Raw genomic sequence first — 13585 nt, 5'->3', positions numbered from 1 at the left:
CGGCAGCCGGCGGCGGCGGATCCGGGCCCAGCGGGCCTGGCGCGGGCCGCGGCGGGCTTCGGCGGCGGCGGGCGCGGCGGCTCCACGTGGCAGCGGGCGATGCATCCGGGCGCGGCGACGGACGCGTCCGGTCCGATCCGGACGTGTCCGGTGGTGCGGAGAGGGATTCGTCTAGGGTTTCGTCCGGAATTTCGGGGAAGGGGTCTATATATAGAGGTAGAGGGAGCTAGGAGTGTCCAAATGGGGTGCGGTTTTCGCCCACACGATCATGATCGAACGACCGAGAGGATGAAGGGGAGTTAGATGGGTTATTGGGCTGTTTTGGAGGGGTGTTGGGCTGCAACTTAAAAGAGGCCTTAGCGAGAGTGCGGTTAACCATTGGAGTACCAACCGAGCTCCAAATGACCCGAAACTTGACAGGTGGTCTACCGGTGCTATACCAGGGCCACTTGACAAGGCTCGTTCCATTCCGAGAATGTTCAACACCCGCACACGAAAGGAGACAAGAGGGGTGCGCCGGTGCATGTGGCAGTGTCAGATTGCGAAACGGTCAACGGGGAAAATGCTCGGATGCATGAGACGAACACGTATGCAAATGAGATGCACATGATGACATGATATGATATGCATGACATGAATAAAATGAAGAACAAAATACAAAACCCAACCACGGAGGGAAATATCATAACACATAGCCGAAACGCCATGGGAGCCATGGACCACGCCATGGGAGCCAAGGACCAGAGGGGAAACCCTTCTCCCATCTAGGGAGAAGGTCAAAGAAGAATAAGAAGAAGAAGGGAGGCTCTCTCCCCCTTGCTTCCGATGGCGCCGGAATGCCGCCGGGGGCCATCATCATCACCGCGATCTTCACCAACACGTCCATCATCTTCACCAACATCTCCATCACCTTCCCCCATCTATATACAGCGGTCCACTCTCCTGCAACCCGCTGTACCCTCTACTTTAACATGTTTCTTTATGCTTCATATTATTTTCCAATGATGTGTTGCCATCCTATAATGTCTGAGTAGATTTTCGTTGTCCTATCGGTGATTGATGAATTGCTATGATTGCTTTGAGTTGCATGTTTTATTATTGGTGCTGTCCTATGGTGCCCTCCGTGTCGCGCAAGCGTGAGGGATTCGCGCTGTAGGGTTTGCAATATGTTTATGATTTGCTTATGGTGGGTTGCGTGAGTGACTGAAACACAAACTCGAGTACGTAGGTTGTTTGCGTATGGGTTAAAAGGGGACTTGATTCTTTAATGCTATGGTTGGGTTTACCTTAATGAATCTTTAGTAGTTGCGGATGCTTGCTAGAGTTCCAATCATAAATGCATAGAATTCCAAGTAAGGGATGATATGTTAGCCTATGCCTCTCCCTCAAATAAAATTGCAATAGTGATTACTGGTCTAGTAACGTAGTCAATTTCTTAGGGACAATCTCACAACTCCTACCACCACTTTTCCACACTCGCTATATTTACTTTATTACATCTTTATCTAAACAGCCCCTACTTTTTATTTACGTGTTCTTTATTATCTTGCAAACCTATCCTATCACACCTACAAAGTACTTCTAGTTTCATACTGGTTCTAGGTAAAGCGAACGTCAAGCATTCGTAGAGTCGTATCAGTGGCTGATAGGACTTGAGAGAGTATTTGTTCTACCTTTAGCTCCTTGTTGGGTTCGACACTCTTACTTATCGAAAGAGGCCACAACTATCCCATATACTTGCGGGTCATGAGGGCAACTATGGTTGTGCGAACTTCCTCCATTGTGATTGTGACCTCCATGGTTATGTTGAAGGGGTCCTCCCGAGTTCCGGGTAAAACGGGGCTCTGCTGAGCTCCTGAATTGTATTTTCCTTGTCCATACTTCCTCTTGCGGTTGTCAATCTACTGCTGCTTCCCATCGACCATGAGAGCTCTATCTACCAACTCCTGGTAGTTGTTGAAGGTTGCCACCATCAAATGCATGCTCAGCTCACCATTCAGTCCTTCCATAAACTTCTCCTGCTTAGCTGCATCCGTAGCAATGTCATCTGGGGCATAACGTGCTAACTTACTAAAATCATCCACATACTTGCCAACTGCGCGTCCTCCTTGGCACAAGTTGCGAAACTCTCGCTTCTTCATGTCCATAGCTCCTGCTGATACATGGGCGGTGAGAAAAGATTGCTGAAACTGGTCCCATGTGACTGTGTCGATGGGGTAAGTGGCTGTGAAATTATCCCACCATGATGTTGCGGGTCCATCAAGCTGATGTGCGGCAAAACGCACTCTCTCCGCATCTGTGCATCCTGCAGTGATCAACTCCCTTCCAATCTTGCGGAGCCAATCATCTGCAACAATCGGCTCGGTGCTACTGGAGAACACTGGCGGATTCAACCTTAAGAAACGGGCTAAGTGATCAACATGTGGTGGTGGTGGCGGGTTGTTGTTGTTGTTGTTGTTGTTCTGATTCTGGACTAGTATCTCCGTCAATGCATTCTGCTGCTGGATCAACTGAGTGAGATCCGATGGGAAAGCAAATCCATTGTCGCGTCTCGGAGGCATATGAGGGTTTAGTAAAGATGAGAAAATAGAAAAGAATGTGGTCTATAGGGAAAACACTACCCATATGCACATGAGACAAACACAATCATATCACATCAATCCATTCAAACAAGGGCATACATCGGTCTAACTATCGTTACAAAAGTGCTTGGACTATACTATATACATTGGGGAATACTGTTGGAGATATGCCCTAGAGGCAATCATGTATGATGATATTTCCTATGTGTTTATGAATAAAGATAGTCCTTGGACATTATCAATGATGTGTATCAGCAAGTACGTGACTTGTTTTTGGGACTATGCATTGTATGATGACTGTCCTAAAAGGTCCCTAGTCGAAAGGGCTGTGTGGACGCGCAGCCGACTAGACTAGCATATGACACGGTCGATGGCTCGGTCTCACTAACCATGGAGCATTGGATGCTAACTGGATAATATGGACTTGGAAAGGTCTGGTCGGATTCGACATAGTCGGATCCGAGTCGAGATAAGGTCCGAGTCGGACAGAACCAACTATGAGACGCAGCGATATGTCATCTGTGAGTCTCTAGTACAACATACGTTCTATGTCCTAAGACCTGAGCTGACGCATGTATTCGAGATGTTGACAGACTTGCTTTGGGCCGGCCAAACGCTACTCCGTGACTGGGTAGTTACAAAGGTAGGTTTCGGGTTTGTCCAGTCCCATGCTGCGAGACATGGTCGAGCAAGATGGGATTTGCCCCTCCGACCAGGAGAGATATACTCTGGGCCCCTCGTGTGATCCGACCAGGAACAACATGGCCATGCGACAAGGATTATGAGATAATCCGAATAGTGGTCGGTATCACTGGAACGAGAAAGAGGTCAGGTTAGCACAAGGATGACGGTCTCGCCTTGAGACCGACAACATATATCGTGCGGCAAAGGGAACAGAAGTGTGACATGTTGTACAGGTTCGCCTAACCAGCTTGATCGTCTTCTTGGTGGTCGGCACGCCTTGCTAGGGGCCGCTACCAGCCATATAGTCCGGAGGTGATCCGAACTGCGACCAAGCCGGCTTGAACCTAAGGGGTCGCGCGCTTAAGGGAAGGAACCTACGAGGTCGGTTCGTAGGACACTGGTCGGATGTGATCCGAACTGGACTAGGAACGTGACCGAGTGGACTTTGGGCTTTAGGGTCCGTGCGAGGCCCAAGTGTTTAGCCCGCGACGGACGCCTATATAAAGTGGAGGTGCAGAACACTCGGGTGGTTGGTCGCTTTGGCGCTGTGGCTAGGGTTTGCATGTGTTGCGAATAGCCAGCTCCACTCGCCGCCGACTGTGTGATCGGACCTAGCAGTCCGCCGCACGGTGTTCCTCCTGCACGCGCGGATACTGTTAGAGGCGGTGCACTTGCGCTGCTCTGGCAAAATTGTACGTGGGATCGGACGACCGGCTATTCGAGGGAGATCGAACATGGAGGAGACGATCCACGCGGACGCGCTGCCCAACTCTTCTTCCGCTGCATGGCACTGCGCGTCTAGTGGTAACGAACTGTGATCCATCTCCCGTAGCATGTTCCTGGATGTTCTACGTGTAGGAAAATTTTAATTTGCAGTCGACGCACCCTACCGTAGAACCCAACAAATACTACTACTGATATGGTGGTCGACTAGAAAAAAATTGATCGGTGGAAAACTCCATGATATCTGCTCCAGCTTCATCAACAAAATCATCATCGCTATCGTCGGGGTCCGAGTCGGTGTCGTTGATGATGATGTAGTTCTCCGGGCAAGTGGAATCATCGCCTTCTCCTCCTAGCACGGGGTCTCCCATTAATATTCCTAGCTTCTTCGTCAGACCATCATTCTTCTCCATGAGTATCGTCATTTCCTCCTCATATCCATCGCATGTAGACTAGAGTTCTTCCTCCAGCTCCATGATCCTGGTCATTGCCTTCTTCAGATCTATCATGCCTGCGCACATCTGGTTATCCTGGCGACAAATGTGCTGGTTTAACTCCTGGATGAAAGCTGCAATAGATCTATCCTTCCTGGTGCTGATCATCTCCCATTGCTCATCTCGGCGCCCACAAATCTGGTAGATAGTATCCTTGAGATCCTCGTAGTAAACTTCTCCAATGCGTCCCATGGTGATGTGGGCTGCCATGCTCTTTCCTAGACTCTAGGTTGGTGCATCAAAGGAAAACTCTATGGGCTCAGTGACTGGGATGAACGTTTTTCCTGGAACTTGAACTCGAATCATACAACGCTCTTCTTCTGGTAAAGTGGCGATGTATGTCCTGATGAAGCTTGGTGTTCTGATGTTCATGTATCTAGTGACTTTCTTCAAGTGTCGTCCAAAAGGGGTGTCTTCATCCTGTTGAGTGAGCTTATTCCTTGCATCCGCCATCCTAGAGAGTAGAAAAGGAGAGGAGTTAGAAATGAGAAGAGAGTAGTGATCTAGGGCCTTTAGCTTCGTGGTCGTGTCCTATAGTCAGCGTGTGCTCTGATACAATCTTGTAGCGACCAGACCTCAAACAGTCTGATCTCTGTGCATCAGTGTCATCGCTGGATCGGTAATGCTGACACGCATAGTACTTGAGGATTTATAACAGAGTAGCAATCACACACTTATTACATCGGATGTCTCAAAAGAGAACTTATTACAATAATATGGCATAAGGAATATGCTGGCAATGTAACACATAGAGTCATGAATTGAATAATTGCTATCACTACATGTATATATGGCTGGTGGAAAGCTCTATGGTTAACAGTTTTGCATAAATCCAATTTTTTCCTACAACAAAGGAATAAATTTTATTTAACTACCATGGTGGTTGTTAAACATTGAGAAGGTTCCTCCAACTAAATCTCAGTTAAACATCATCATTAAACCCAATCAAATTATATTTAGAGTGATGAGATCAACATGATAATCCAAGAACTAGATACTCAAGACGTCCATAACCGGGGACACGGCTAACAATGATTAGTTTATACACTCTGTAGAGGTTTGTGCACTTTTCCCCACAATACTCGAATACATCCATGGTCGGAAATTCGAGACACAGTCTTTCTGAAGCATTAACTCTCTACTCTCGATAGACAGTACCATCTATAACCCACTACATGTGCTAGTCTACCTCTTCAAGAGCTTCACGCAACTTACTCAGCTGTGCCAGAGCCCATATTGTCTTGTGGCTGCACACATAAGTTCATAGCATGAATAATCTTATGATCCCTTTGAGCCAGGGTGGCGGACCGTAGGATGATCACACGGGTACTCGGGGATATCCTAGGACAACACTGGATTCTCCAGGTGCCCTGACAACCACAGGGTATTCGAGGGTGCCTCAAGCAACCCAACCATATGTGCATTTAAGTGGCCACCTTAATTCTACCATTGATTAACAATACTCACATCTGTCATGAATCACTCGAACCAAACCACGTCTACGAGCATAGCATAGCAATATAAGCAACGTAGACGTAACTCCCAACGTTTGATAATAAACAGGTAAATAGGTACTACCTCATCTACTTCCCAAAACCCACATGTTAAATCAGATCCTAACCATGCAATTGTTTGAGAATTGATCTAATGCAATAAAATTGGGTAGTAAAGATGTATGATCAAAGTGTTACTTGCCTTACTGATGATCCGTGAAACCTAGAGACTCGTAGTAGAACGCTTTGCAATCCGGGTACTCTATCGCAAACAAACAAGCATACAATAAGAACTCAACCAGAAACACGGGTAAAACTCAAATAAGAGATCTAACCAGAAAGTTCAACTTAAGAACTCCGGTTTGCAAAAAGAATCAAATCAAACGAAGCAACAAACTCAAACTGCGAAAGAAACAAGCTTCATTTACTAATATGGACTTAAGTCAAAGTTTACAGTAGCAAAATCTTGTTCAAGTTGGTTAAACAGAAAGAGGGCTTCTAGACGAAGATCTAGGCGCTTGAATCGCCTGATTCCGATAAACAAGCGAAAAGATAAACTAAAATGAAAATCAGGGCAGAAGTCACGATCAAAATAATCGCGGAAAATCCATGGAAAAAGAAAAACTGACGAACAGGCTAACGAATGAACGTTAGCTGTCTGCAGCTAACGGGTGAAACTTGTTTGTTAAAACGAATGTACGAGCGGGCGTTCGCTAAATTACTAAACAGGGAAATAAATAAAAACCGATCTTAAAAAATAACCGCGGGTTCAAAAAAACAAACGGTTTCCGGAGAAAACCAGCGGCTACCTCGCGGATCAGGGTCAGCGGTGGCGGCGGCGTACTCTGGCGGCGGCGGCGGTGAACTCCGGCGGTCGGGGTGGGGTCGGGTGGTGGCGGCGGGTCAGGCGACGAGGCGGCGGCGGCGGACGTCGGCGGCGGAGATCTCCGGCAGCGACGGGACATCGGGGCGGTGTAGATCGAGCGGCAGCGGCGATATCCTGCGGCGGCGGCGGTGAAACGCGGCGACGACGGCATGGAACGGGTGGCGCTAGGGTTTGTGGGGCGGGGCTGGCGGCTCGGGCCTCCCGGCTCTTAAAGGGCTGGCCGGGTCGGAGTCCCGGACGGACATGGCCTAGTTAGGTCCGTTGACCTATTTTTTTAAGTAATTCCACACACAGAAAAACAAAGAAAAGAAATATTAAACGGACTCCAAAAATCCTGAAATAAATTTTCCTCATCCTCTAAAAATATAGCGGACAAAGTGAACATTTATTTGGGCTTCTAATGCAATTTTGAAGAACGCATATTTTTCCTAATTCAAATAAATTAGCGATAAAACTTCGAATAAAATTCTTATTTGATTTTAATATAAATATCCAATATTTCTTTATTTTGGGGAAGTCATTTTATCCCATCTCTTTTATTTTCATAAAAGAAATATCAGGAGAGAAAATAATTAAAATCAAATTATGCTCTTTTCAAAATTTGAGAAACCTCAAATATGAAATTAACAAAATCCCCAACTCTCTCCGTGGGTCCTTGAGTTGCGTAGGAATTCTAGGATCCACCAAAAATGCAATAAAATATGCTATGCAATGATGATCTAATGTATAACATTCCAAATTGAAAATTTGGGATGTTACAACCTTGATGACTTGGATATTCATGCGAGGATTATGAAGCGTGAAGACTTTTGTTTTCGTAGTCTCATTTTCTCTTTCTTGAGTCATAGGAAACACCGAACTGTTAAAGGGGGTCAAGGTAATACTAATGAAACTGATTTCCAAGTGAGGCTCATCTCAAAATCCTACATCTACCAAATCCTTTCGAGGGAAGCCATTGGAAATCTCATATGAGTTCAGTTAATTTCTTCAGTGACAGAGATGAAGATCTTCTGGTCTCTGAGGAATTTATTCTGACTGAGGAGTTAGGAAATTCGCTAGTGCGAATTGCCTACACAGTGAGGAACATGATAGCCCTGAGCAATTTGAACCTCAATTTTCCGACCGCTGTTGTGCTATGTGCCAGCTGTCCAAAATATCTACCCACCTAATTGTCATATTATTGAAGGGCATTTATGTCTTATCATGTCGGGCTGCTCCCTAGGCTATAAATATCCGCCCCCTACAACCACTTGCTGGTTGGCTGCTCTGAGAGAAACTGACACTTGTCATTGAGAACATCCCATCATCCGAGGACTTTGAGCGAAAATCATCAAGTGAGGAAAACATAAAACCCAAACCCAAACACCTACAAACCCAAAGTGATTGAGCATCACTAAAGAGATTGTTCCTGTGTGGAACCTATGCTGGTTACCTTTGAGGACTGTGTATCCTCCAGACGGTTAGGCGTCATGGTCTGAGCATCCAAGAGGAATTGTGGATCGTCAAGTGACCAAGTCTTTGAAGGTTTGGAAGTCACCTGAAGACTTACCACGATTGTTGGGCTAGGTCTGTGTGACTTTAGATGAAGGAGAATGTTGTGAGGACTGTGTGTTTGGGACTGTGTGTTCTCGAGTTTAAATACTCAGCCGCTCCAACCAGACATACAACTATCACAGCAGTTGGAACTGGTCTACCAAATCATTGTCTTCACCAAGCCAACTGGTTCTATTTCCTCAACCCTTTCATACCTCATTCATGTGTTGATGAACCTGATCATTACTGTTTGAAGACTTTGACTAAATATTTTCTCTAATTCCTCATTCCTAATTCTTCAGTCACTTAGTCTTCAGCCTGCTTATCATGTAATCACGCTATCTGTAGTCTGTGCTTGTTTTCATTTCATCATGATGACTAGGTTGTTGCTTTGTTAAGCTTATACCTAAGTGCTTATTCCGCTGCTAGTGTGTCGTTGCTTAGAAATTTCTTCACCTAGAATTTCCTCAGTGAAGAATTTATAAAAATCGCATCTTCACCCCCTCTAGTCGATATAACGCACATTCAATTGGTATCAGAGCGAGGTACTCCCTTGTTCTGTGTGATTTTGGTTTAACCACCTGGAATTTTAGTTATGACGACTCTAGGAATGATCAAGGTCTCGGCTGGGTGTCCTACCTTGGATGGAACGGACTACCGCTACTTGAAGAACAAGATGTGCATGCATCTTGAGGCAATTGATAACAATCTCTGATATGTTCTGGAAAATGGTGTTCCCTCAGTCACTCCGTCTATGAATGCTACTGCTGTGAAGAGATTCAAGCAAGTCGATTCTCAAGCAAAAAATATCATATGTGGCCATCTGAGCAAAGGACAGTACGACAGAGCGAGTGCTTTGGAAACTGCTAAGCTGATTTGGGACAGACTGTCCAAGGTCAACGAAGGAGTCTCCACTCAATGTGGCTCCGAGTTGATGTTCTTCGCAATCTCTTCAACCGCTTCAAAAGATTCGATAATGAAAATGTTCAGCAAATCTTCGATCGCCTCACTAACATCTCAAATGAGCTTCAAGCACTTGGCGCCACTGACATCACCGACCATGATGTGGTGAAGAAATTGCTGAGGTCACTTGATTCCTCATTCGATACTCTTGCCTTGATGATTCAAGAGCGAGCTCAGTACAAGTCTCTAGATCCCACTGGTATCCTCGAGAGGGTAAACACTCATGAGTTCCAGCTTGCTGAGAAGAGAGACCTGTATGGACCAAGCTTTGGAAGATCATGTCCGCTGAAGGCTAACGCAGTCTCTAAATCTGAAGGTGAAGATTCTGGTAGCAGCCTTGGTGACCCTGAACAACCGAGCCAGGAGCTAGCAATGCTCGTGAAGAAATTCCAGAAGTTCTCTCGCCGTGGTTGCTTTGGAAAGTCTTCAAGAGGTGATGATTTCTCATCTCGTGACTACAAAAAGAGTACTTGCCACAAATGCAAGAAACCTGGTCACTACATGTTTGATTGTCCTTTGTGGGAAAGAGAATGAAAGAAGAAGAAGTACAAAGATGATGATTTTGATGAATCAAAGAAGAAGAAGAAATTTTCAAAGTCCACGTCATCAAAATCTTCATAGTTCTCATCTCACAAGAAGAGTTGTTCCAAGAAGGCACGGGAATTTATTGGCAAGGAAATGGACTCTGATGCTGAATCTGAGGAAAATATGGAAGAGGAGGAATCTAAGGAATCAGACTCTGGTGTGGCGAGCCTAGCCCTCGCTACTGCTTATGTCAGCAAGTCCATCTTCAACACTAAAGAAAATGACCTCCCCAACTCTGCTGACAAGAGCGTCGATGACTATGCTCCCACCTATTGCTTCATGGCAAAAGGTGCCAAGGTACTCAAAAATTCCCCCTCTGAAACCAGTGAGGATGAATCTGATGATAATCTCAAACCTAGCTATTCCAAACTTGCTAAAATTGCTGTTAAACAACAAAAGGCTTTGGAAAAGATTCAAAATCTGCTAGACAAAAGCGATGACCTATTGGGTGAGGAATTGAATCGAACTAAGGCTTTGACTGATAATCTTCACAGACTTCAGTCTAAGTTTGAAAACCTTCAAAGTCATCATAACACTCTCTTATCTGATCATGAGAATCTTACCTATGAATTTCTTTAGAGAAAGCAAGATCTTGAGAAGTTAAAAGTAAGTTATGAATATCTTCAAAAGGAAAATGAGTCATTGCTTGCTCAACAGATCAGTTCCGCTCAAGAAGAATTTATTCCACCATGTCTAAAATGCATTAAGCGTGAATCTACTAATGTTCAAATGCTTCTATTGCTGCAAATTCTTCAACTATCTTTGTGGTCACAAATTCATCATTTGAGGATACCACAAGCAGTATCACTGGCGATAATGCAGGGTTGAAGGAATTGTATGTGACAGGCATATACAAAAGCCTCAAAGGGCATCAGACTCTTTGCTCTTGAACAGGAACCCTAGGAAAGAGGGTATTGGCTTTGAGAGGAAACTCAATGATGATGGGACCTACTGAAAACCTGAGCAGTACCCCGAAACCTCATGGGTTGCTGCGAAAGGACCTTCTGTTGATCCATGCATTTATCTGGCTTTACCTGTGAATCTTCATATTCCTCTGATGAGTCATTTGACTCCAACTATAAACTATTCAAAAATTAGAGTGGTGAAGTATTTGCTCGATATGTTGGAACTAACTACAGGAACGGTCCCCCTGTGAAGAAAACCTGGGTTCCCAAAAGGTGCCTTGAAAATCTTCAGGTGAATGTCATCATGACACCACCTATGAAGAATAGGAACCCCATATCAAATTCTTCATATGGATCAAAATCTTCATATGGATCCAATCCTCACATGGACCAAATGCTTCATACGGATCAAATTCCTCACGCAGATCCAATCCTCATATGAACATCATTGTTCTAACACTTATGTTTCGCAAGGAAAGTCTAAAGGCTATGAATATGTGCATTATAGTCAGGACCCCGATCCTAAGTCACACCGAACTAGCATGTAACACATTATATGACTTGGCGGCCTCACGCACGGTATTACCATAGGTGCCACCTTACCTGGCCTGGGACCGTTTGCGCCTTTTGGCTCACGTATATGATAGTGCCACCAGCATCCATATGACAAAGAACCCGGGCTGACATGACTAGTCGTGAACCCAAAGTGGCGCTAACTTACAGGGACATGCATACATGACGCAACCACGAACATGTCGATCAACAACGTATGAACCCAAGTCGTAGCAAGCTACATGGACTTAAAGGAACAACGTGTGACATTTTCCCGAAGGGACAGACACAGGAAAAAAGAAGGACACATGCCGGCCAGCCTAAGTGTTCTGAAGCAGTAGCAAGCTACCATGGCTCAGTGTAAGCACTAGGAGACATTTCCTGGTAAGAGAGGCTACCAAGAATAAAAAACTAGGTTGTCGGATCCCACACATACCAAGCATTTCAAATCATACACATAGTATGCTCGATATGTGCAAATACAACATGGCATCACAACAAAACTCTACGACTCAAAGTATTTATTAATTAGGCTTTGAGGAGCCAGGTATTACAAACATAGGTCTCATGACCCAACATTCAGAGCATACAAGTAACAAGCACATGCGGAAGCTTAACTTGTCTGAGTACAGACAACTACAAATGAAAACGGCTGAGAAGCCTGACTATCTACAAGATCCTGCCGAGGGCACAAGATCATAGATGAGGTCGCAAGCTAAACATCAAAGTCCACGTAGAACTACTAGTGAGACTGAAGTCTCTCTACAAAAACATAAATTAAGAAAACGTGAGTACAAATGTACCCAACAATACTTACATCAGAACTAGCTACATATGCATCATTATCAACAAAGGGATGGTGGGGCTTAACTTCAGCAAGCCAGCTTTGACTCAGTGGCTAACCTGAACTACGACTACAAGCAACTCTTTGAGGTGGCGCACACGAGTCCACATATTCACCAACAATACACCATTATGGATCCGCTCCCATCTCCCTACGAGAACGCCATCCATAAAACTCACGCTTATCTTGCGCATTTTAGAGAATACACTTTCATTTGTCTATGAACTATATATGCAACCCAAAGGTCCTTTACCGTGGACGCAGCTATTCGAATAGATGATGTTAACCCTGCAGTGTTGTACTCCTTCACACACACTCTCACCACTTATCACCGTCTACACAACATGTACTTGGCAACCTTCAAGCGGAAGCCCAGCGAGGGTGTCGGCCACGACCTGACTAACCACACAAGTCCCTAGTCCAGGTTTATCGCCTATTCAGGTTCCATTCGCAAAGAGTCCGACCGAGGTTTCCACATAAGGCCCCGAACAATGTGTATAGGGTTCCGCGACACCAAACGGGCGCCCGACATACCCGGCCAGTGCCTACCGCATCACATCCCACCCCTCGGGCATACTACAAACATTAGAAACTACTTGCAACTCCCGGACAACGGACAGGGGCCGTTAGTAAGTCGAGAGGGTCCACTAGTTTTGGCCCCAACGCGTGGTAGTAGCTGTTCATGCATCACAAACACAGAACTCAGTTCCCGAGGACGGTTTCAATGAGACAACCCACCATGTACTTCTACATGGCCTCTCACCGCTACCATTACCAAATCGTGTTCACATACTTAGCTCTCAACAGTAGGACACGTTCACAACTTTCCAATTCATCCCCGATGAATCAGACCTGACACAACTCTAAGCAATAGCAGGCATGACGAACAAGCATGAATGAGTAGTCACATCAACGCTCAAACAACTCCTACTCCTGCTAATGGGTTTCATCTATTTACTATCGCAATGACAGGTCATGCAGAGGGAAAGGGCGTTCAACTACGGCAACAAGTAACAGATTAATCATTGTTGTCCTAGTGCAATAAAAGAGAGCAGGAGCAATAGAGTGGGATAGTATCGGAATGAACAAGGGGGTTTTGCTTGCCCAGCACTTTTGAAGGTGATATAGCTCTTCATCGGTGTCATCGAACTCATCGTCGGAACATGTCTATCGAGAGGGAACAACCACCGGCAACAGAGAAGGAACACAATCAATGCAATGCACAATATGATATATGATCATGACATGGAAAAATGTTGTGGTTTGAGCTAATGCAGGTAGCAACCAGATTAAATGAAGTTGGTTTGGATCAAAGATTCAAAATCAAACTCCATATGTGAT

This window comes from Triticum dicoccoides, chromosome 4B, assembly GCF_002162155.2.
Source record: "Triticum dicoccoides isolate Atlit2015 ecotype Zavitan chromosome 4B, WEW_v2.0, whole genome shotgun sequence".
Lineage (NCBI taxonomy): Eukaryota > Viridiplantae > Streptophyta > Magnoliopsida > Poales > Poaceae > Triticum > Triticum dicoccoides.
Note: the sequence above shows the minus strand (reverse complement) of the source record.